The sequence below is a fragment of the Carcharhinus amblyrhynchos genome, chromosome 20 (assembly GCF_965287045.1).
Source record: "Carcharhinus amblyrhynchos chromosome 20, sCarAmb.v2.hapA, whole genome shotgun sequence".
Taxonomy (NCBI): Eukaryota; Metazoa; Chordata; class Chondrichthyes; order Carcharhiniformes; family Carcharhinidae; genus Carcharhinus; species Carcharhinus amblyrhynchos.
Window position 1 is genome coordinate 11,318,950 of NC_137343.1, and position 26,966 is coordinate 11,345,915.

The following is a 26,966-nucleotide window of genomic DNA, read 5'->3' on the forward strand; positions in this document are numbered from 1 at the left end:
AGTCGTTCCTAACAAATTCAATGGAATTTTTTGAGGAGGTGACCAGGTGTGTAGATGAGGGTAGCGCAGTCAATATAGTTTATATGGATTTCAGCAAAACCTTTGACAAAATGTCACATGGGAGACTTGTAAAGGAGGTAAATACACGTGGAATATAGGGTAATTTGATAAAGTAGATTCAGAATTGGCTCAGTTGTACAGACTGATGATGAAGGCTGCTTTAGTGAATGGAAGCCAGTGTCCAGTAGTGTAACAAAGGATCTGTATTGGACCCCCTATTATTTGTCACTCATATAAATGACACAGATGACGATGAGGGGGGAGTGGATTAGTAAGTTTGTGGATGACACAAAGATTGGACGGGTGGTTAGCAGTAAGGCAGAGTGTCTTGGGCAACAAGAAGATATAGATGGAATGGTCAAATGGGCAGATCAGTGACAGATGGAATAATTTGACAAGGAAGTATTCAATGAATGGTAGGACACTAGGAGGTTCTGTAGAATAAAAGGACCTTGGCGTGTTTGTCCACAGATCTCTGAAAGCAGATGGGCATGTTAGTAGGGTGATGAAAAAGGCATATGTGACACTTGTCTTTATCCATCAAGGCATAGTTTACAAAAGCAGGGAAGCCATGTTGGAGTTTTAAAGAACTTTGGTGAGGTCACAGCTAGAGTACTGTGTGCAGTTCGGGTCACCACCTTATAGGAAGGATATGATTTCACTGGAGGAGGTGCAGAGGAGATTCACCAGGATGCTGCCTGGGGGATGGAACGTTTAAGTTCTGAAGAGAGGTTGGATAGGCTTGGGTTGCTTTTATTGGAGCAGAAAAGACTGAAGGGTGACCTGATGGAGGTGTACAAAATTATGAGGGACATGGACAGAGTGGATAGAAAGCAGCTGTTCCCCTTAGTTGAAGGGCCTGTCACGAGGGGACATAGGTTTAAGGTGAGGGGCAGGAGGTTTTGGGGGGGGATGTGAGGGAAAAGCTTTTTTACCCAGAGGTTGGTGACGGTCTGGAATGCGCTGCCTGGGAGGGTGGTAGAGGCGGGTTGTCTCACATCCTTGAAAAAATATCTGGATGAGCACTTGGCATGCCATAACATTCAGGGCTAAGGGCCATGTGCTGGCAGATGGGATTAGGTGAGAGTTCAGGTGTTTCCAATGTGTTGGGGTGCACCAGATGGGCCTCTTCTATGCTGCAAAATTCTATGATTCAATTGAGCAATATCCCTCACAGACGTGAATTCCTTCTTTGGAACCATTTAGCACAGACACCAAAAATGCTTATACAGTATTAGATTTCCAGCCTTTTGAAACTTCTGGAGAGTGGTCCAGACAGACACCAGCCTGCTAACTTCCATGCAGCAACTTCTTGAGAAATCTCTGCTTCCAGCCAGTAGAATCTCAGAGGAAAAGGTTTATTTCTTGGCAGATTCCAGTCTCCACTTCAGACAGAGCAAGAGGAACAGAGAAAGCAACCTCTCTCTAAAGATACCCAAAGCAGACTGCCTTGAGTGGAAGCTTAGCTGTACCCAGTCGCATGACCCTACCTGTTAATCAACCCAATCAAGCCCTGTTCTACAATATCCCAGGGGAAGACACAAAACAACAGAACTCTGCACTATGTCAGATTAGAACAAACACTGCATCAATTAAGATCAATTATGCTGCTGCAGTAACAATCCAGTGCTTCTGGATCCAGACAAAATGTTTCCATTAAAATGGAAAGGGCTAATAAACACATTCAGCACAGAAACATAATTAAAGTACATTCCTCATCACAAATATTTATCTCTCAATCAACACCACAAGAACAGACCTCCTGGTTGTTATTTTGTTGTTGCTTGTGCGAGTTGCTGTGAGAAAATTAGTGAGTGCATTTTCTACCTTAGAACAATGAATACATTTCAACAACACATTGCTGGCTGTAAATCATTTAAATTTAGCTAAGATTCCTGCTTTTGATAGACATCCAATATTCCCCGCAGCAAGTGCATACTTGAGCACAGAAAGTCAGTATTCAACAGGTCAGTGCTGATGCCAAATTTAAATATTTTCTCAGTTAAAGTTTATTAATTAGTCACAAGTAGACTGACATGAACACTGCAATGAAGTTATTGTGAAAATCCCCTAGTTACCACACTCTGGTACCTGTTCAGGTACACTGAGGGAGGAATTTGGCATGGTCAATGCACCTGATCAACACATCCTTCAGATTGTTAGAGGAAACTGGGGCATCCAGACAAAAGCCACGCTGATGCGGGGAGAACGCACGAACACCACACAGACAGTGACCCAAACTAGGAATCGAACCCGGGTCCGTGGCACGGCAAGGCAGCAGTGCTAATCACTGTGCCACCGTGTTTAATGCTTGAAGAATAACCACTTGGACATGGCATTGCACAACCAATGTCTTTGAATCGCAATGCCAGCCACAATCTCTGCTTTCAGAAGAAATGGAACTCATAAGTACTGCCAAAACTAGCCTGATGGCACGGTAGTTCGCACTGCTGCCTCACAATATCAGGGACCCAGATCACTGTCTGTGCAGAGTCTGTGCGTTCTCCCCATGTCTGCATGGGTTTCCTCCGGGTGTTCCAGTTTCCTCCCATTATCCAAAAGATGTGCTGGTGCGCTGCATTGGCCATAGCCAACTCTCCCTGTGTACCTGAACAGATATCACAAAGTGGCAACTAGGGGATTTTCAGAGTAACTTCATTGCAGTGTTAATGTAACCTTTTTTTATTCATTCATGGGACATGGGCATTGCTCGCTGGCCAGCATTTATTGTCTATCCCTAGTTGCCCGAGGGAGCAGTTGAGAGTCAACCACATTGCTGTGCTCTGGAGTCACATGTAGGCCAGACCAGGTAAGGACAGCAAATTTCTTCCCTAAAGGACATTAATGAACCAGATGGGTTTTTTCAACAATTGACAATGGTTTTAAGGTCATCAGTACATTCTTAATTCCAGATATGTTTTATTGAATTTAAATTCCACCAGCAGGATTCGAAGTCGGGTCCCCAGAACATTAGTTGGGTTTCTGGATTAGTAGTTGGATGATATTACCAGGCTAAGCCTTCGCCTACTTGTGACACTAATAAATAAACTTTATTGAGTCAGTTTTATCACTCCACGTATACTCAATTCTAATTTGTGGCAAGAACAAGATGCTACATAGAAAGAGTTCTCTGATCATGTTCCCTACGAATTCTCAGCGATGTCTATTCCTCCTTGTCTGAGGTTACTTTCAATTAGTGCCTTTTATGAAATAAAATTTGAGTCAATCGAGTGAAAGGAATGATCAAAATTTACCTCACGTGATGCAAAGGGGAATTGCTGAAGTGTGGGTGAAATGAATTAGTGGGGATGTGTGTGGAGAAGCAGATAGCAGCTGAAGCCAGCAATTCATTCGCACATGAGGAATTTTTAGCCATCTCGATCAATGAACATGAAATTCAGCTGAAGAATTGAAAGAAGGAATGGATATAGATTACTGACTCAATAAGTACTGGAGAGATTGATGCAAATCCAACAGGATATGATTATGGTAAGAATAAAGCGGCACAGAAGCACAGCAGTTGGAGCAGCACGGTAGCACGGTGATTAGCACTGCTGCTTCACAGCTCCAGGGTCCTGGGTTCGATTCCTGGCTTGGGTCACTGCCTGTGTGGAGTTTGCACATTCTCCTCGTGTCTGCATGTGTGTTCCCTCTGGGTGCTCTGGTTTCGTCCCACAATCCAAAGATGTGCAGGTTAGATTGATTGGTCATGCTGAAATTGTCCCTTAGTGTCCTGAGATGGGTACGTTAGAGGGGTTAGCAGGTAAATATGTAGGGATATGGGGGGTAGTACCTGGATGGGATTGTCGTTGGTGCAGACTTGATGGGCCAAATGGCCTATTTCTGCACTGTAGGGTTTCTATGTTCTATTGATCTAAGCAACGGAATGTAAGATTTTGTTCTATTAACTATTTATAGCCAAACTATAGGCAGCACATTCTTCATAAATGATTTATTTCCTTCATTAATTTTCACTGATTATTTCATTGCAAATTGTGCACAGAGGAAATTTCTTCTCTTCCCCACCCCAGGTGAAATAATTGACTCAAAGTCACAGAATCATAGAATCCTACAATGCAGAAGGAAGCCATTTGGCCCCTTGAGTGTATACTGGCCACAATCCCACTCAGGCCCTATCCCCATAACCCCATGCATTTATCCGAGCTAGTCCCCCAACCAAGGGGCAATTTAGCATAGCCAATCCACCTAACCCAGTGAGTCATTCACCGTTCCTCCTAATTAATGTCCATCTAATTCTTTTATTTGTGTCACAAGTAGGCTTACATTAACACTGCAATGAAGTTACAGTGAAAATCCCCAAGTCACCCTTTTTGGGTACACTAATTGAGAATTTAGCATGGCCAATGCACCTAACCCTAACCCTAATGGGCTATGGGAGGAAACCGGAGCACCTGGAGGAAATCCAGACAAACATGGAGAGAATGTGCAGAATCCACACAGGCAGTAACCCAAGCCAAGCTTTGAACCCAGGTCCCTGGCACTGTGAGACAGCAGTGTTAACCACTGTGCTGCCCCACAGTAAAACATAGAAAAATTACAGGTAAGAGTTTATAGCATAGTTAGGGCAAATGATAGTGGTATAGTCACTGCATTACTAGTCCAAAAGTTCATAGCTCCTTAAAAGTGGAGTCACAGGTGGACAGGTGGATGAAGAAAGCAGTTGGCATGGTTGGTTTCATCGTTCAGAACATTGAATACAGGTGTTGGGATGTCTTGTTGAAGTTGTACAAGGCATTGGTAAGGCCATACTTGGGATACTGTGTACTGTTCTTGTTACCCTATTATTAAAGGGGTATTATTAAACCAATTTTCCAAATATTCCCTGGCTGAGTAATTGAAACAAACCCAAACCCAACCCTTCAATGGTTCTGCTCAGTAACGAGTGGGGGCTACACCAAGTGACGTTCTGATAATATTCTCACAAGACTTTCAGCATCTTCATCATCCACTGACTCTCCATCGTTATAACAAATGTTCTCCAGCGCCTACTGAGCATATTCTTCTGTTCAGCACGAGTAAACTTGTGTGTTTACATGAGGGAGACTCTAGCTCAATCAGCCATGGTGCCAAAGGAAATGTATCTGGTGTATGGTCACAGCTGAACGTACAGTAATCCAGAGCTGCAAAGGCACTGAGGAGAACCAGTTATTTGTAAACTGACAGTCATCAGCAGAGCCTGTGACTAACTCCATGCATTGAATTATCTGGGTAGCTCAGTGGGGTTCAAAGGTGCTAAACCCACTCAGGGAATAGAATAAAACTGTAGCAATGCATGGCCTCAAACATGAATGTTAAACCATGGGCGGGATTTTCCGGCCACACTTGCCCCCAAAACCGGAAAATCCCACCTGACGTCAATGCCCCCATGTGTCAGCAATGGCTCAATGGGAAGCACTTTCACATGGCCTCCTTCTGCACTCTAGGGATTTTTTCTGCGTACTATCAGCATTCTAACAGACTACGCCCAACTTTGTGGTCAACAGATTCTAGATTCAAATTCCACCCAATTGCACACCAAATCTAGATTGGCACTACCAGCGCAGCACAGAGGAGCACTGCGCTGTTGCAGGTGTTGTTTTTCAGATAAGAAGCTAAGTTGAGACCAACTTGCTCAATCAAGAGGATGTAAAGAACGCCTTGACAAGAAGACCAGGGAGTTCCCTCTGCTTGTGGTCAATCCCGCAACCAACCATGGGCAACACAGTGGCATAATGGTTAGCACTGCTGCCTCACAGCGCCAGGGGCTCAGATTCAATTCCCGGTTTGGGTCACTGTCTGTGCAGAGTCTGCATGTTCTCCCCATGTCTGCGTGGGTTTCCTCCAACTGCTCCGGTTTCCTCCCACAGTCCAAAAGACATGCTGATATGGTGTGCTGGCCGTGTTAAATTCTCTTTCAGTCTACCCGAGCTGGCACTGCAGTGTGGCAACTGGGACATTTTCATAGTAACTTAATTGCAGTGTTAATGTAAACCTACTTGTGACACTAATAAATAAACTTAACACAGATGATTTGGTTGTTATTTTGTTGGTGTTTGTGGGAACTTCCTGTGTGTATAGAGACAAAAAAAATCACTTTGCTGACACCTAGGGGGAGCATGCTTCTTGAGAACAGTTTCAAGAGAGATGACAACACCTCCAATTGTGTTATAAACTCCTACAAAAAAATAGCTATTTCTGTCAAAGCTAAAAGTTGGCCATCATCGCTTGATGCTCTAATCAAAATAATTTCATTACTAATTAAATGTTTTCATTTTTTTCATCTTGTCAGTTATTCATAATTATAATTTCACAGAAGATTATTCATTTAGCTAAATCTCTGGAAATTCAAGGAGAAAAATGAATAATCACAGAATCCTAAATAGTTTCCTAACTTCATAACCTTGAGTTGTGAGTTAAGATGTGAAACACTATCATGACCAGTCAAACTTAAGGTATTTGACCACGATTGCAAGGCACTGATTTCTTCACATTATTAATTCACGTGTAATCGAGGAACTCACTTTCCCTCCACTCTTCTCCCCTCTAATTTTGAAGATGTTATCATTTGGCAGGGAACAGTTCCATGGGCATTGATTCTCCCACTGATAAATCGCCCAAGTGGCTTCATAAAGTGACAACGTGCAAAATGGACTGAAGCAAATCATCATGTTTGGCATGTTGGCACAGTAGTTAGCACTGCTGCCTCACAGTCCAGGGTCCCAGGTTCAATTCCGGCCTCAGGTGACTGTCTGTGCGGAGTTTGCACATCCTCCCCGTGTCTGCGTGCATTTCCTCCAGGTGCTCCGATTTCCTCCCACATGCCAAAGATGTGCAGGTTAGACGGACCGGTAAATTGCCCACAGAGATGTATGGGTTAAGGGCTTAACGGGATAAATGCATGGGGTTAGGCAGGTATGGCAGGGGGATAAGCCTGGGTGAGATGCTCTGTCAGAGAGCCAGTGCAGATTTGATGGGCCAAATGGCCTCCTTCTACACTGTAGGCATTCTCTGAATAAAAAGCTCACTTCAAAGCCTTGGCTATTCCATCAACAATGTCAAGAGCAGCCTGACTTGGAGAAACATGATGTGGAGATGCTGGCATTGGACTGGGGTAAACACAGTAAGAAGTCTCACAACACCAGGTTAAAGTCCAACAGGTTTATTTGGTAGCAAAAGCCACTAGCTTTTGGTGCGCTTGCTGCCCGTTTGTTGGAGAAACATCGCCATTAATGTCATTGTGCCGGTATTGTCGTCACAGGAGATTAGGGGGAAACAGTTCGACCAGAAGGACAAGTATCCATTTCTCAAGGCTACATCCTGAGAATGAATAAAAATTCTGAATACTAGTACATTACTTTACCAGGGACGTGGCATTGACCCTGTCCTTTCCCAACACAAAGACAACATTGAGAATACTTATCTGGTATTTTTAATTCAGTAAAATGTCTCAAAAGCATTGCAGCTGCTTTTGTTTGACACTGAACCATTGAAGGAGATATTAGGGCAGGTGACCTAAAGCTTCTTCCAGGGGGCATGGAGCATTTGAAGGAGGTCCAATTCATGGTCCCCACGTGAGGGACAAACAAGATGAGACATTGCATCCCATCTTGGGTTTGATCAAACAGGATCCAAGCTGACAGGATGGGGCCATTGTACCCCCTCCCGAGCTTGAACTGACACTTTTTTTTTTAATTCATTCATGGGACATGAGTGTCATTGGCTAGGCCAGCGTTTATTGCCCGTCCTTTGCTACCCTTGGAGGGCAGTTGAATGTCAACCACATTGCTGTGGCTCTGGAGTCACATGTAGGCCAGACCAGGTAAGGACAGCAGATTTCCTTCCCTAAAGGACATTAGTGAACCTGATTGATTTTTCAGACTATCGCAATGGTCTCATGATCATCAGTAGATTCTTAATTCCAGATATCTTTTACTGAATTAAAATTCCACCATTTGCCATGGCAGGTTTCAAACCCGGGTCTCCAGAACATTAGCTGAGTTTCTAGGTTAATAGTCCAGGATAATACAATGAGGCCATCGCCTCCCTTATATCTTCACCTTAGCCAATAAGCCGAGATGGTTTGGAAAATTGCATCAGGTAAAGCCTCGGTTCAAACTCACTGGCTACGCAAATCTTTTACTCTATCCCAGCCTGGGCAAACCACTATTGCAGGTGCCAGCACACTCCAAGTGCAATGGGCTAGCCTCACCCCCTACCTGATCACTGGGCTCCCCCCCACAGCCGCCAATGGCAGAGTGATAGATATCAAGGGTGTTACTCGAAGCCAGTTTTGGAGGATCGCAAATATCTCAGCCAGTTGTGGGGCTGCAGGAGTTCCCGTGACAGGGAATGGTGAGGCCATGCAGGCATCTGCAGACAAAAGTAAGAATTTTGACATTGAGGCATTGAGAGACTGGGACAAGTAGGGCAGTTAGCACAGCGTGAACGGGACTTGCTGCACACTTCATAGCAGGAGTCAGTTACCAGCAACGAGTAGTGGCTGATTTTCATTTCCTCCATTATCCCAGCCATGTTGGAGCATTGACCTGTATCCTTCCAGGTGACATGAGCTATCTCAAGATGGATTTAATATCAATCCTAGTGTTTTTCTGAATTGCAAAGCACTGTTACAAACACTTACCAACAGAGCCGTGGGGAGAGACAGAGCTAGAATTTGACAGGTCCAATGTAGAGCATCAGCAGATTATTCTGGTGAAACATTGTCCATTGCAAACCATCTGAAGTGTGATATTAATTAACACAAGATAATTGTCCCCCCTCACATCCCTTTCAAGGTCTCTATTGACTATCAGCTAGCGCAGAACTAAACACATTGCATTTGTCTTCAAGCAGCATAACCCTCGAAATTAATTGGCAACACTTGGCTGCTTTCAGAATGAAGAAATCATCACTTAGTTCTATTTCTTGCAGGGCAACCATTCAACTCTGAAGAATCAGACCTTGGCAGAAAAATCACACCCCACGTCCATCCTTACTGATGAATAGTGGTTCAGGCACTCAATGTAGTGTGACAATGTACTCAATTAACTGTCACTAATCACTGCCAATTAATCACATTGTTAATTTTCAAACTATTAAATGGAAAAGCTTTTAATTTTTTGCTCCATTTCACTAATTTGATATAATGGTAGATTGCATCTTTTTTTATATATTTGTTCACGGAATGTGTGCGTCACTGGTGAGGCCATCATTTGTTTCCCATCCCTAATTACCCTGGAGAATGTGGTGGTGAGTCACCTTCTTAAACTGCTGCAGTCCACATGATGTAGGTATACCCCATAGTGCGGTCAGGTCTGGTATCCTAGGATTTTGACCCCGTGACTGTGAAGGAACGGCGACATAGTTCCAAGTCAGGGTGATGTGTGACTTGAAGGGCAACTTGTAAGTGGTAGTTCTCCCAATCATCTGCTGCCCTTATCCTTCTATGGCCTAACTGGTAGACATTGCATGTTTAGAAGGTGCTGTTGAAGGAGCCTTGACAATTTGATGCAGTGTATCTTGTATTATGGCACAATCTGCTGCCAATGTGCCTGTGGAGGAGGGAGTGAATGTTGAAGGTGGTGAAGAGTGGTCCCGGTTGGAGTACATTTCCACTTCTGACCTTACGATTGGAGGGAAGGTCGCTGATGAGGCAGCTGAAGATGGTTGGGCCTAGGACACGACAAGGACACTACCCTGAGGAACTCCTGCAGTGATGTCCAGGGGCTGAGGTGTTTGCCAACAATCACAACCATCTTCCTTTCTGCTACGTATGATTGTAACCAGCGGAGAGCTTTCCTCCGGATTCTCACTTACTTCAATTTTTCTCAGTTGGCACCAGTCCATTGATGCCACACTTGGTCAAATGCTGCCTTGATGTCAAGGGCGATCACTCTCATTTCACCTCTGGAATTTAGTCTTTTTGTCTATGTGTGGACCAAGGCTGCAATAAGGCTTCCACAGGACTGGTGCAGCAGACATGCTTGCTGCTGCTGTCATGGAATATCTCAATAGAGAGACTGGTGAGGATCAGATCGACAGGATTTTCCTTCTTGTTAGTTGTCTTGCCACTTCCCGTAGGCTCTGTCTGCTAGCTCCATCCTCAGAACTTGGCCAACTCAGTCTTTGATCAGTAGTGGTGCTATTCAACCATTCTTAGTGATGGACATGGAAGTTTCCCATCTAAAATGCATCCTGTTGATTTGCCACCCTCAAAGTGTTGTTCAGTGTAGAGGAAGACTGCTAGGTGAATAATCAATAGGTGTTTTCTTTGTCCAATTTTGACCTGATGCCCTCAGATTTCATTATCGCTGGGATCAATGCTGAGAACTCTCAAGGTTGCTCCCTCTGCAAATTCTAATGGTTCTGTCAGAGGTGTAAGACAGTAAATACCCAGGGATGTTGATGGAGAAGTGTGATGATAAGAAATATATGTTAATCATGTGTTTCTGCAGGATATTTCAAGCATCCTTGGCATTTTGTCGGAGCTGTGCTCTCTGCAGTCAGTGTCCTCTATTGTTACTGAAGCAATATAATTGACATCATGCTTGTTTTAATCTGAACTAATGCAGTGTTCTATTGTTTTAATGTTCCTCTGGGATTGCAGAGTAGAGCTTGATTGGGCTAATTAACAGGGAAGGTCATATGACTGGGGACAGCCATGTTTTCACAGAGAATTCCAGCTTAGTTTTTCAGATGTTGTTTTGGAAGCTGCAGAGAGAGACTTATCCTTTCTTGTCTCTGAAGACTGGAAGCTGCTGTAGACTAGGTTTACTGCTCTGTTTTGCCGTCTTGAGGATATATCCTTCTCAGAACATGGCTGTTTGGATTCCTGTCCATAGGTGTTAAAACTGGAAATCTAATATCACATGAGCATATCTTTTTTAGTGCTATCTAATTCTGAAGAAGGGTATATGTCTCTGGGCATTGCTTTTAAATTGGAACAACTGAGATAGCTAGCTGTTATGAATTGTACTGTGTCACATTTAAGTCTTGCAATTGGTAAAAGTTATGCTAATTCTTTTAGTTGTACTCTAACTGTGTTCTTGCATAAACTTTGGTTGATAAAAGCTTCCTAGTGGGTTACTGCAATCATACCAGGGGCGAAATACCTTATGTTCACCCTAATGCCAAAATCAAATGTAAAACTTGACATCTAGGCTAACTTCACAAGCCACCTTGGAGCTGTCTGGCTTGGGTCATAACAAGAGTCAGAGGCATTGGCTGCAAGATATAATTTGCTGAATATGGCCATTTCATAAAAAGGAAGAGGCTGGCTAGGGTGAACGTTGGACCCTTACAGGATGAGAGGGGGGACTTAGTGGTAGGGGATGGGGAAATGGCTGAGGCCTTGAATAACTTTTTTGTTTCGGCCTTCACAGAGGAGGACGTGAATAATTTGCCGGGTGTTAGCGATGGAAAGATGGTAGGACAGGAGGGTCTCAATGACATTATTGTTACTAGAGAGGCGGTGCTCGACAGACTGGAGGGACTGATTGTGGACAAGTCCCCAGGACCGGATGGAATGCATCCAAGGGTTCTGAAAGAAATGGCGGAGGTGATAGTGGATGCCTTGGTGGTTAATTTCCAAACGTCGCTGGATTCCGGGGAAGTGCCAGAAGATTGGAAAACGGCTAATGTTACGCCGTTGTTTAAGAAGAGTGGCAGGCAAAAGGCAGGGAATTATAGACCGGTTAGTTTAATGTCTGTTGTAGGTAAAATGTTAGAATCCGTCATCAAGGAGGAAATAGCAAGGCATCTTGAGGGGAATTGCTTGATAGAGCAGACGCAGCATGGTTTCGTTAAGGGGAAGTCGTGTCTGACAAATTTACTGGAGTTCTATGAGGATGTGTCTAGGGCGGTGGATAGAGGAGAGCCGATGGATGTGGTCTTTCTTGATTTTCAGAAGGCGTTTGACAAGGTACCTCACAAGACGTTATCGCAGAAGGTAAGGGGGCATGGAGTTGGGGGTAGGGTGTTAGCGTGGATAGAGGATTGGCTGTCAAATAGGAGGCAGAGAGTGGGGGTCAACGGGTGTTATTCGGATTGGCGGTTGGTGACGAGTGGAGTGCCCCAGGGATCGGTGCTGGGGCCTCAGCTATTTACCATTTATATAGATGATCTGGAGGAGGGAACCGAGTGTATGGTGTCGAAATTTGCTGATGACACCTAGATTGGTGGAACGGCAAATTGCGTGGAGGGTGTGGAGAGTCTGCAGAAGGATCTAGATAAGCTGGGCGAATGGGCCAGGAAATGGCAAATGGAATTTAATGTTGGCAAGTGCGAGGTGGTCCACTTTGGTAGGAATAATGGTAGGAAGGACTATTACTTACGTGGCGAAAAACTGCAGCAGGCGACGGTGCAGAGGGACCTCGGGGTCCTTGTGCATGAGTTGCAAAAACCCAGCCTGCAGGTGCAGCAGGTGGTCAGGAAGGCGAATGGGATGCTGGCCTTCATAGCGAGGGGGATTGAATGTAAAAGTAGGGAGGTCTTGCTGCAGCTGTATAGGGCACTGGTGAGGCCGCAGCTGGAGTACTGTGTGCAGTTTTGGTCGCCGCACTTACGCAAGGATATTTTGGCCTTGGAGGGAGTGCAGAGGAGGTTTACTAGGCTGATGCCGGAGTTGAGGGGGTTGAGCTATGTGGAGAGGCTGAATAAACTAGGCTTGTACTCGTTAGAGTTTAGAAGAATGAGGGGGGATCTCATTGAGACATATAAGATGATGACTGGGATGGATAGGATAGAGGTGGAGAGATTCTTCCCGCTCAGAAAGGACAGTAGGACTAGGGGGCACAGCCTCAAGATAGAGGGGGTCGGTTTAGAACGGAGTTGAGGAGGAACTTCTTCACTCAAAGGGTGGTGAATCTCTGGAATTCTCTGCCCGTTGAAGTGGTGGAGGCTGCCTCGCTCAATATTTTTAAGACGCGGGTTGATGGGTTTTTGATAAGCGAGGGAATTAAGGGTTATGGGGAGAGGGCGGGAATGTGGAACTGAGCCACGACAGATCAGCCATGATCTTATTGAATGGCGGGGCAGGCTCGAAGGGCTAGATGGCCTACTCCCGCTCCTATTTCTTATGTTCTTATTAGTCTGTGGCACAACACTTTTAATTGAAGCATACTTGGCTAACTCTGCATTGCCATGGGATATATTTGACATATGTCTTGTATTTATATGCTTCAGTCTCAAGCTGCATTGTTGTATATACTCACTGAGCCATCAAATTGTGACATGTTTATCTCATACTGAAGTCATCACAGGATTGAGTGGAGTGCCGACTTTGTGAATGTATTTATACATACAAACTTATATATTTATAAGTTCAATATATCTTATGTTATTATGATATAGTAAGGAAAATTGTTGGCAAAAGGCAAAAATGCACCAGAGCCGCCACTTGATTTCAAAACAAAACAATCAACTTTATTTAAAGCAATGCTTGCGGCTAAAAACCCATCTGCCAACTGTGACATTGTCTCCATAACGACCAAAATCCAACTTTCTACAATGACACTCTGTGAGACAATTTGTATACAGGAGTTGGGATGTCTTGTTGAAGTTGTACAGGACATTGATAAGGCCACACTGGAATACTCTGTACAGTTCTGGACACCCTATTATAGAAAGGATACTATTAAACTAGAAAGAGTGCAGAAAAAATTTACCAGGATGCTACCGGGACTTGATGGTTTGAGTTATAAGGAGAAGCTGGATAGAATAAGACTTTTTTTCCCTGAAGCCCAAGAGGCTGAGGGGTGATCTTATAGTGGTCTATAAAATAATGAGGGGCATAGCTCAGCTAGATAGCTATATCTTTTCCCAAAGGTAAATCTAGAGGGCATAGGTTTAAGGTGAGAGGGGAGAGATACAAAAGTGTCCAGAGGGTGATAAGTATCTGGAACAAGCTGCCAGAGGTAGTAGTAGAGGCAGGTACAATCTTGTCTTTTAAAAAACATTTAGCCAGTTACATAGAGGCGGGTACAATTTTGTCTTTTAAAAAACATTCAGACAGTTACATGGGTAAGATAGGTATAGAGAAATATAGGCCAAATGTGGGCAACTGGGATTAGCTTTGGGGTTTAAAAAAAGGATGGCATGGACAAGTTGGGCCAAAGGGCCTGTCTCCAAGCTGTAAACCTCTATGACTCTATGATTCTATGACTCTCCTGTGCTCTGCTGTAACCTCCCTGACTGAACTTAGTTAATGTTCCTGGAGACCTGAGTTCAAATCCCGCCATGGCAGATGTTGTAATTTGAATTCAGTAAAAGAAATCTGGAATTAAGAATCTATTGATGACCAGGAAACCATTGTTGATTGTCAGAAAAATCTATCTGGTTCACTAAAGGCCTTTAGGGAGGGAAATCTGCCGTCCTTACCCGGTCTAGATACATGTGGTCAACCACAACAATGTGGTTGCCTCTCAACTGCCCGCCAAGGGCAACTAGGGATGGGCAATAAATGCTGGCCAGCCAGTAACATCCACATCAGACAAATGAATAAAAAAAACCGCAGCCACATGTTAGAATGAGCTTTACACCTCTACTCATGTGGGATGGCCAACAGAGTTCAGAGCACAGTTGTCTGCCTCACAGGGTTGAGGTAGAGATCCTACATCATTTGCCAAGATGTCCGTAGGCAGTACACCTTGTCAGGAGAGGTACCGAATTATAAAAGCCTGTTCTACACTCCACGCTCACACACGCACGCTCAGACACAACCACAATCAAAGAAGTGAATCAAAGCAAGACGATCTTGGAAATGGCTCAATTAGTCAGGCAACATCTGTGGAGTGAAGAACAAAATTAACACTTCAGTCGATGATTTTCCATCAAAACGGATAAATGCTAATTTTGTGCACAGCAAGCTCCCAAAAAGAGCTATGCGATAATGACCATATAACCTGTCCTTGTGATGTTGGTTCAGTGATGAATATTGTCCAAGACTTCAAGGGAGAACTCCATCACTCTTCTTCACATAGAATCAATGATGACCACCTTAAAGGACAGATTCAACCTCATTTTAATATCACTGACCTGAATGAGCAGCACGGTGGCACAGTGGTTAGCACTGCAGATTCAGAGACCTGGATTCAATTCCAGCTTTGGGTGACTGTCTGTGTGGAAGTTACATTTTCTCCCCTTGTCTACGTGGGTTTCCTCCAGGTGCTCTGGTTTCCTCCTGCAGTTCAAAGATGTGCAGATTAGGTGGGTTGGCCATACTAAATTGCTCTTCAGTGTCCCAAGGTGTGATGGTTAGATTGATTAGCCATGGTAAATGCACAGGTTACAGGTGGGGGAAAGGTCCTGGGTAAGATAGTCTATCAGAGTGTTAGTGCAAAGTCAATGGACTCAATAGCCTCCTTCTGTACAATAGGGTTCCTATGACTCTACTTATTTATTTATTAGTGTATAGTAAGCTTATTTTCACTACAATGAAGTTACTGTGAAAATCCCCTAGTTGCCATACTCCGGAGCCTGTTCGGGTACACTAAGGGAGAATTTAGCATGGCCAATGCATCCAACCAGCACGTCTTTCAGACTGTGGGGGGAGACCAGAGCACCCAGAGGAAACCCACACAAACATGGGGAGAATGTGCAAACTCCACACCGTCACCCAAGCCAGGAATCGAACCAGGTATCCAGTGCTGTGGGCAGCAGTGCCAACTGTGCCACCATGTTGTCCTGTAACATAATGAAAGGTTAATTCTGTTTCTCTCTCTACAGATACCACCTGACTTGCTGAATATTTGCATCTCTCTACAGATACCATGTGACTTACTGTTTGCATTTCACATTTGCAGGGTTTTGCTTTTGTTTTAGTTACTGCCACTAAAATATGCAGGTCAGAACTTGATTTTTGTGCTTGCAAGTTGTTGTTGAAAGAGTTTTGTATGGAATTACCACTGGTAAACTATTAAACAAGAACAAGAGGACACAACCTTCAAATTGTCCAGTTACTCAAGGGCAGTGTCAGGAAAAGTTCTTTCACACCAAGGCTTGTGGAAATTCGGAACTGTCTCCCTCAAAAAAAGTTGTTGAAATTGGGAAAATTTCAAAGCTAAGGCTGATAGATTTTTTTTTGTTATGCAAAGGGTATTTAGGCTTACACTGATGGATGGAATCCCATTACAGGTCAGCAAATGATCCATGGCACAAAGAATTCACAGCAAGTTGTGAAGTCAACCTATCCGGGTCTCTCCATGCCCACACTTTACTTAAGAATGCCCACCAACGCCTCTACTTTCTCAGAAGACTAAGGAAATTTGGCATGTCCACTATGACTCACACCAACTTTTCCAGATGCACCATAGAAAGCATTCTTTCTGGTTGTATCACAGCTTGGTATGGGCTCCTACTCTGTCCAAGACAGCAAGAAATTACAAAGGGTCATGAATGAAGCCCAGTCCATCATGCAAACCAGCCTCATTGACTCTGTCTACTTTCTCATTGCTGGGATAAGCAGCCAGCATAATTAGGGGCCCCCATGCACCCTGGACATTCTCTCTTCTGTCTTCTCCCCTCGGGAAAAACATACAAAAGTCTGAGGTCACGTATCAACCGACTCAAGAACAGCTTCTTCCCTGATGCCATCAGACTTCTGAATGGACCTACCTCGCATTAAGTTGATCTTTCTCTACACCCTAGCTGTGGCTGTAACACTACATTCTGCATTCTCTTGTTTCCTTCTCTATGAACAGTATGCTTTGTCCGTCTAGCACGCAAGAAACAATACTTTTCACTGTATACGAATACATGTGACAATAATAAATCAAATCAAATTCTTGTTGCTAGAAGGTTGTTCTCAGGTGAATTTTGAAACTAGAATAGGCTGAGTACATTTAATGCTTGATGATTTACAGTGATCTTCAGTGTCTGGTTCTCAGACAGGCTGTTGCCTGATGCTTCTGATGAATCTTCAGCGTCTTGGAGTAATAAGGACGCAATCCTAGCAACCAACTCCAATCACATGTCTGCTGGGTTAACACTTCTGAGACTCACCCAGTCTAGTTTGAGTGAGGGAGGCCATTAGAGTACAATGGGAAGTTGGTAATGACCAGTGAGTTTTGATTCTTCCCTTTGGTCCAGTATGAAAAATGGAGACAGTGGTCGGGAACCTCCGTAGTCCTTGAGCGTCTGCCCATCCTTAAACAACTAGATGTGTGAATTCCACAAATGCCTGGGAGGTACCGTCCCCTTATGTCCATATTTAATTTGGTATTCACCAGAGATTTACAGGCTATGGTCAAAATGGCAAAAGTCGCAAGATGTGTGGCAGCCATTTTAATAGCTTGTTTGTGTCCAATTTTCAGAATTATTGACTGAAAGTTCAGAACATCATGTGGCCGTGAATCTCTGGAATTCTCTGCCCGTTGAAGTGGTGGAGGCTACCTCGCTAAATATTTTTAAGATGCGGGTTGATGGGTTTTAGATATGAGAGAGAATTAAGGGTTATGGGGAGAGGGCGGGAATGTGGAACTGAGCCACGACAGATCAGCCATGATCTTATTGAATGGCGGGGCAGGCTCGAAGGGCTAGTTGGCCTACTCCTGCTCCTATTTCTTATGTTCTTATGTTCTTAAATCAAAATGCAACATGAATGCTTAACATGATAGGAAAAAAACTGTTTCCTTTGCAATATTGCCAAGACACAAATCTATTTTGGGTGGCATAGTGGTTAGCACTGTTGCCTCACAGCGCCAGGGACCCAGGTTCGATTCCCGGCTTGGGTCACTGTCTGTGCGGAGTCTGCACATTCTCCCCGCACCTGCATGGGTTTCCTCCGGGTGCTCCGGTTTCCTCCCACAGTCTGAAAGACACACTGGTTAAGGTGCATTGGCCGTGCCAAATTCTCCCTCAGTGTACCCGAACAGGCGCCGGAGCGTGACAGCTAGAGGATTTTCATAGTAACTTCACTGCAGTGTTAACACAAAGCCTACTTGTGATACTAAAAAATAAACTTTTTAAATACTTTAGCACCTGCATTAAAATAGTGAAAGCAATTAATAGCGGGAGAAATAAATAAACCTGTCCAAAACGTGGGCCGAAGGGCCTGTTCTGCGCTGTAATGTTCTAAAAGGACTGAGCCAAATTCCAGCATTTTGAAATGGAATTCTGTTTAATAAAGTGTTTACAATTGCCTTCCTGAATAATGCACTCAAAATCCCAATACTTTGTGATGTTAATATGTCTGTATTAAATCCCCTCTCTACGGAAAAGCAATTATTTAAACAGCTATGTTTAAATGGGCATTTTTGACCCAGTGTTTTTCGAGTGAAGATAGTTGTGTTTTCCTGCTTACAAACACTGGATATAACTGGAGTTTATTGGAGAGATAGTGCAGCTGCCTACGCAGGAGCCAAGTACACCTGGAACAGTTCCAGTACACATGATTCTTTCTCTCCCTCACTGTGCGAGTTCAAGGCTGCTCATGACCTGTTCAAACTGTTAGCTGAGCGTGCAGTTCCTCCATGCCAATAATAGCTTTATTCCATTTTTTGTTTGAAGCTGGGATAATCGTTCTGACTAAAATATGAATTACTTCCTGCCATTAATATCACAGCCCATGCAACACCGTCCATTCGTTTGGCAAGTGGGGGCGGCACGGTGGCACAGTGGGTTAGCGTTGCTGCCTCACAGCACCAGGGACACAGGTTCGATTCCTGGCTTCGGTCACCGTCTGTGCAGAGTTTGCGTGTTCTCCCCGTGTCTGTGTGGATTTCCTCCAGGTGCTCCAGTTTTCCTCCCACAATCCGAAAAATGTGCTGGTTAGGTGGGGTAGCCATGCTAAACTCTCCCTCATTGTACCCAAACAGGCGCCGGAATGTGGCAACTAGGGGATTTTCACAGTTACTTCCTTGCAGTGTTAATGTAAGCCTACTTGTGACGAATAAATAAACTTTACTTAAAAGTGCAAATGACAACAGCATGTCTAACGATTGAAGAAAGCAAAATGTTGTATATATTAACATGTTACAATGACCAAAAGCTCAACCATCTATTGTAGCTGGAACTTAACAGTCATGATATTGGTTTATTTTCATTCTATCTCAGGAGTATTGCATACACATCATCAGTCACTACCTTTTCCTCAGTCATTACGTAATTAGACCAAAATGCATTATTCATGACTTGATTTTTTTATTTTTAGATTCTTGATCTAAGTATCGATTGTTGTGTAATATTTACGGCGCAGTTGTATTATTACAGTATGTAATAATTCAGGAACTCTGAGCAGAAAGGAACATAGTTTATTACAGAATGCAAAGTTAAACCACTACTGTGGTGTACGCACTACCATTCAGCAGGCCCAGTCCTTGGCCTGCCCTGTAAAAGGTTCAGGTAATGAGTTCCGGTTAGTCAGGCCACTCACTGCCTGTTACCAGAGGGACTCAAACCCAGTAAGGGAGATTAATCAGAGACTCCCCATGGATTTCATAGGGGTTATCACCCCACCCCCCCCCCAAGTCAGTGGGTTCCCCTTCACTCCCATGATGATGGGGCCTTCTCCATCTTTTTGCGTGTGGCCTCTCTCCATCGCTTGGAAGGTTTGCTCAGGGCAGTATGTTAACAAATAGGTGAATGTCTCTTCCAAAAAGAGTGTCAAAGAGCCCACTACAGGGGGCTCATCCTCAGTGGCGACCTCTGACTGGGTGTCCACCACTTCTGTCTCCATGTCCGAACCAGAATTTTCACCATCCAGATGGCTGGCTCTTGAGCTTTTAGAGGCTGGAGTTTCCCATCCACAAGCTGGTGTGAAGGAGACCAACAGTGACATGTCCATTAAAGCAGTTGCCTCTGTGGAGGGTTCCCTGTAATGTAGGTGATCTATGTGCTTCTTTAAGGTCTTCTCCTTGGTTTTTTCTATGCAAGACACCAGCCCTATTTTCTCGAGAATAACTCTGGGAATTTATGGAGCGCCATCACCAATGTTTCTCACATGGACTATGGTCCCGATCATGTTGCACCCGTCTTTGGGCGTGAAAACTTGGTAAAGTTGGCCGTGAAGCGAGTAGTGTGATCCGCGCCAACCTCCATGCCCATTCCCTCTTTACCAAGACCAGAAAATGGCCGTGATCGAGGCCACGTCTGGAATGGGCACGATGGCCATTTGCATTCATTTAATTGTCTGCACGCCCAACTTTACTGGCACTCCCCCCCCCCCCCCCCCCACCTTTACCACCGCGTTCACCCATCCAGAATCGGAGCCAAACAGACATGTTCCACATAAGTCCGATTCGGGCGCTCCATCAGTTGGGAGGTAAGTGCCGAATGTCTAATGACTCTCTGCTTGAGATCAGTGGGGGTGAAGGGGGGTCTGTTGTCACTCTGCCTGTGATCAGTGGGGGGTGGGGGGGGGACCCGCGATCTGTCTGGAGACGGGGGAGAGGGTAAGGGTATAAGGGGATCAGTAATGTTGGGGGACGGGGCAATGTCTGTGGGGGTCTGGGGGAGGTATTATCTGGCCTGGGAGGGGTGCAGCCTTCTATCTTTTCCTTTTGCCCTGTTGTAAGCACTCTTTGGAGCTGCAGGGTTTTGAATGCATTAAGCCCCGCCCCACAGGCTTGTGTAGCACAATTTGGACACACTGATAGTTTTTTCCAGGTAGAGTGCGTGCGTGGGTGCCTCAGGACAGGTCTAAAGGCCCTATTTTACCATTTTGATTCAAAATGTTGGGCGGACTTGAAACTCAGAGTGTTTCAGATCCGACTTTTATGCCCATTCTGGCAAGTGGGCCACCCAACATAAGAACATAAGAAATAGGAGCAGGAGTAGGCCATCTAGCCCTTCGAGCCTGCCCCGCCATTCAGTAAGATCATGGCTGATCTGTCGTGGCTCAGTTCCACTTTCCCGCCCTCTCCCCATAACCCTTAATCCCCTCTCTTATCAAAAACCCATCAACCCGCGTCTTAAAAATATTTAGCGAGGCAGCCTCCACCACTTCAACGGGCAGAGAATTCCAGAGATTCACCACCCTTTGAGTGAAGAAGTTCCTCCTCAACTCCGTTCTAAACCGCCTCCCCTTTATCTTGAGGCTGTGCCCCCTAGTCCTACTGTCTTTTTTGAGCGGGAAGAGTCTCTCCACCTCTATCCTATCCATCCCATTCATCATCTTATACATCTCAATGAGATCTCCCCTCATTCTTCTAAACTCTAACGAGTACAAGCCTAGTTTATTCAGCCTCTCCTCATAGCTCAATCCCCTCAACTCCGGTATCAGCCTAGTAAACCTCCTCTGCACTCCCTCCAGGGCCAAAATATCCTTGCACAGGTGCGGCGCCCAAAACTGCACACAGTACTCCAGCTGCGGCCTCACCAATGCCCTATACAGCTGCAGCAAGACCTCCCTACTTTTATATTCAATCCCCCTCGCTATGAAGGCCAGCATCCCATTCATCTTCAGTGCCACGGGTAAAATCCCCATGGAGGAAGGCAGACGTGAATAAACGGGAGGCACATTGCTGCTGCCACAGAGCCCAATTTTATACCCAACTCTCCCTGCCATCTCACCCTCTCTGCCATCCCACTCTGCCAGCCCACCCTCTCTGCCATCCCACCCTCTCTGCCATCCCACTCTGCAATAGCATTCCAATGAGTGGGAGTTATCCCGGGTGTCCCTCAGCCAAGATCATTCAAACAGATCATCTGGTCACCTCACGCCTCTGCTTGTGGGAGCTTGCTGTGCACAAGTAGGCCATCACATTTCTGATATTACAGCTGTTTTTGAAGTGTAATCGCCGCGGTAATATGTTTTGTGACATTCTGAAGTTGCAAAGCACATCATATAACAAGAAGCCCTTTGTTCATTTCGAGCGGTTCATATACAATTAATTACTTTATGCTCCAGTGGGTGCTTTTCTCAAGTGCAGCATTCTGTCCATGATGGATTATGTATTGGATCATTTCTTGCTGGCTACAACACAGAGAGGGGTCCATTTCATTACTGCCAGTTGCTTCCGTGACCTGTAGGGAATATACGTTACATTTCGATATGCCAAGGACTTTGTTACAGAGGTTTATTTAAATGAGGCTCCCTCTTATTCATAGAGGTGCCCCAGTTCCAGGTTTTGATGCCTATATGAAAGTTGGTGGGTTTTGAAGAGCCAGAGACCATTTGGATATATTTCTTAATAAATTATCATAGAATCCCTACAGTGAAGAAGGAGGCCATTCAGCCCACCAAGTCTGCACCGACCACAATCCCACCCAGGCCCAATCCCCATAACCCCATGCATGTACCTAAGGGGCAATTTAGCACCTAACCCGCACACCTTTGGACTGTGGGAGGAAACCAAAGCACCCCGAGGAAACCCTTGCAGACACGGGGAGAACATGCAAACTCCACACAGACAGAGGCCCAAGCTGGGAATCAAACCCAGGTCCCTGGCAGCCTGACGCAGGTCATTTGCATAACCTGAATGGTTTTGTAGGCAAAAGTAATTTGTCCATCCTTCTCTCATTCCCTCTTTCTTTGACCCCTCTCTTTGAACCTTCCTCTCTCACTCATAAGAACATAAGAACATAAGAAATAGGAGCAGGAGTAGGCCATCCAGCCCTTCGAGCCTGCCCCGCCATTCAATAAGATCATGGCTGATCTGTCGTGGCTCAGTTCCACTTTCCCGCCCTCTCCCCATAACCCTTAATCCCCTCTCTTATCAAAAACCCATCAACCCGCTTCTTGAAAATATTTAGCGAGGCAGCCTCCACCTCTTCAACGGGTAGAGAATTCCAGAGATTCACCACCCTTTGAGTGAAGAAGTTCCTCCTCAACTCCGTTCTAAACCGCCCCCCCTTTATCTTGAGGCTGTGCCCCCTAGTCCTAGTGTCTTTTTTGAGCGGGAAGAGTCTCTCCACCTCTATCCTATCCATCCCATTCATCATCTTATATGTCTCAATGAGATCTCCCCTCATTCTTCTAAACTCTAACGAGTACAAGCCTAGTTTATTCAGCCTCTCCTCATAGCTCAACCCCCTCAACTCCGGTATCAGCCTAGTAAACCTCCTCTGCACTCCCTCCAAGGCCAAAATATCTTTGCGCAGATGCGGTGCCCAAAACTGCACACAGTACTCCAGCTGCGGCCTCACCACTCTCTGCTTAATACACTTTCACAAGCTTAAACTGAAGGATATAAGATATTTAACACGCCGACAATAGCCTGGCAAAGAGGATAACTCACCTGACCTGGAACATGCCTGATTTTTCATCACAGAATCATAGTAACCCACAGAGCAGAAGAGGCCCTTCGGCCCATCAAGACTGCACTGACGCTTGAAAGGCCCTGACCTGCCCACCCAATCCCGCTTGCCAGCACTTGGCCCATAGCCTTGAATATTAAAGCATGCCAAGTACTCATCCAGGTACTTTTTAAAGGATGTGATGCAACCCGCCTCCACTACCTTCCCAGGCAGGGCATTCCAGACCGTCACCACCCTCTGGGTAGAAAGGTTTTCCCTCAAATCCCCCCTGAACCATCCCCCTTGGCCTCCTGTCTTTCAAAATTACATGAAGAGAGGGGGAGGGAGCAGAAAATATGAGAATGTCATGTACACATGGCTGAATAATGCTGATGCATTTTGGGGAATTGTGTACAGGGTAAATATACAATCCAATTTCGGCTCACTGTGTGATGGATGTGAGCAAGAATTGTCAAAGCGCACATTATGAGACAACTTGGGGGCTGACAAATAGATCTTTCTGATAATTTCCCATTGGCAATGAGGATAAAAGTGGGTTTTAATGGCCTCCAAGATGACTATTTTTATTCACCTTGGTGATATCTCTTAGTCTGCTCCACTGTATTCAGGGAGAGGTCCAAAACTTTGCATCAAACTACTTCTAGAAAGAGCACAGAAAATACTCCCAAACTGCAAATCGGATTCAAATGCAGTCTGGGGAGTTTGAGGGGGAGGTAGGTGGTGGCATCATAGAATTGCTACAGTGCAGAAGGAGGCTGTTCAGCCCATCAAGTCCACACCGACCACAATCCCACCCAGGCCCTATTCCCAATACCCTACATATTTACCCTACTAATCCCCCTGACACTAAGGTCAATTTAGCATGGTGAATCAACTTAACCCGCACATCATAGTGCTAACTTTGCTGGACTCATAATCCAGAGGCCCAAGCTACGGGTTCAAATCCTACCACGGGGAGCTGGTAGAATTTAAATACAATTAAAATCTGGAATATAAAGCTAGTCTCAGTAATGGCGGCCATGGCAAAACCCTTCTGGTTCATAATTGCCCTACAGGGAAGGAAATCCACTGTCTATGCCCAGTCTGGCCAACATGTGACTCCAGGCCCACAGCAATGTGACAACTCTTAAATGCTTGCCTTTCAAGAAGGAATTAGTGATAGCTCTTGGGATCAAAGGATCTGGGGGGGAGGCAAGATCAGGATATTGAATTTGATGATTAGCCATGATCAAGATGAATGGCGGAGCAGGCTCAAAGGGCCAAATGGCCTCCTCCTTTCTGTAATTTCTATGTTTCTATTGATTGAGGATGGGCAACAAATGTCAGTCTTGCCGGTCACCAGCCTGGGTTTTGCAAGTTCACCCATCGTACTGTTCCAGTGCAATGCTCTGGGTCTCCTTCACTCTCTGTCAGCTGTGAATCATACTCCCCAGCGTTATTAATTCCAGCGGCTCATTGTGATGCAGAGAACTGCTGCGGTGATCTTCTATTAGAAGCTGCATTTACAAAGACATTGCAAATCAGTAAATCACCGGGTGCACCATCAGACAGTCACTCAGCCATCAAATTGCCTTAAATCACTCTTCAGAGAAAAGTTAAAAGCATCTCATCGTGATGAAGTCAACATGCTCTTTTCTTCGAGTTGGAAGAATCTGATGAGAACTGGAAGCTACATCATATTTGTGTTTCAACGAGTTTAACATTTGAGGGTAGCACAATGATTAGCATTGCTGCCTCAAAGCTCCAGGGACCCGGGTTCGATTCCCAGCTTTGAACCCCACCTGTGCGGAGTTTGCACGTTCTCCCTGTGTCTGAGTGGGTTTCCTCCGAGTGCTCCAGTTTCCTACCACACTCCAAAGATGTGCGGGTTTGGTGGATTGGCCACGCTGAATTGCCGCTTAGTGTCAGAGGAACTAGCTAAGGTAAATGCGTAGCGTTATGGGAATCGGCCGTGGATAAGATTGTGGTTGGTGCAGACTAGATGAGCCAAATGGTCTCTTTCTGCCCTGTAGGAATTCTATGATTCTATGATCACCCATCAATTAATCAACTGAAGGAAACATTCATGATGAGAATTGCAGGCACTTTAGTCAATTTTCAAAGACTTTAGATCAGGGAGAGGGTGGGGGGAGCTCTCATTGAACTCTGCCAGCAGATCAGCTGCTGTTCAGTGGAGTGCCGTTAACTCATTTGATTTTGATTTGATTTATTATTGTCACATGTAATTAATATACTGTGAAAAGTATTGTTTCTTGCATGCTATACAGATAAGGCATACCATTCATAGAGGAGGAAAGGAGAGAGTGCAAAATGTAGTGTTACAGTCATAGCTAGGGTGCAGAGAAAGATCAACTTAGTGCGAGGTAGGTCCATTCAAAAGTCTGAGCAGCAGCAGGGAAGAAGCTGTTCGTGAGTCAATTGGTACGTGACCTCAGACTTCTGCATCTTTTTCTCAATGGAAGTAGGTGGAAGAGAGTATGTCCAGAGTGTGTGGGGCTCCTTGATTGTGCTGCCTGCTTTTCCGAGGTAGCGGGAAGTGTAGACAGAGTCAGTGGATGGGAGGCTGGTTTGTATAATGGATTGGCCTTCAGTCATGTCCCTTTGTAGTTTCTTGTGGTCTTGGAACAGAATAGGAGCTGTACCAAGCTGTGATACAACCAGGGCAAAGATGGGCAGGTCAGATGGACTGGCCATGCTAAATTGTCCCTTAGATGTGTAGCTTGGGGGGTGGGGGTTGGGGGGGGGGGTTTGGGATTAGCAGGATAAATATGCGGGCTATGGGGCTGATGTCGGAGAGTCGGTGCAGACTCGATGGGCTGAATGGCCTCACCCTGCACTGTAGGGATTCTATGATTCTATGAAAATGAAATGGTTTTAGCAGGGAGCATTGTGCGGGGTTAATTCTGAGTCATTCACACGGCCAAGCAGCCCACTGTCAGCCATAGGACTGGAAATGTCAAAAAGCCCTTCAGAAAACAGCAAGCAGCAACGGTGGTGGGGAGGTGGAGGCGGGAGGAGTCGCCACTGGTCTTTTGGAGGATTTCATTTGCTGTCGTTATTTTCCTTTGGTAGGATTTTAAACTATTCAGTTTGAAGTCAGCTGAACACTCCACAGCCATCCATGACTGTACTTCTTTCAGACTCACCTTATTGTACAGCTTGCCCTTGTTAGTCAGCACACTTTCAGACTGCCCTGGTGGTTTGTGTTTGCTGTGTGGGCTGGTTTTAGGAAATCTCGGACCAAATGAGAAAATGCTGGAAAATCTCAGCAGTTCTGGCAGCATCTGTGAGGAGAGAAAAGAGCTGACGTTTCGAGTCCAGATGACCCTTTGTCAAAGCTGGGAATCTCTAAGCTGGACTGAAACCCACACCGTGCAATGATAGCAGCAAGGAAGTTCACACGCTCATAGTAAATTGGTTGCCGCCCAGGCTTTTGCATGCAACCACACAAATATACAGAGCGTAGCCACATGCTGCAGAGCCAGGCCAGCTCCCTTGGGAAGAATTTGCCAACCTGTTCCAATTTGGTCTGGAGATTCCCGAAATTCCTCGCCACGGGACTGCCGCTGGCAACTCCGAAGAGAACCTCATTGTGCCACCCGCTTGGGCAAGCCTGCAGTCTGTCCGTGTGCAGAATGGATCAACCTGGGGCGGGGGGGGGGGGGGGGGGGGGGGGGGGGGGCGGGCAATGCTCTGCCAGCTCTTCAGTTTCA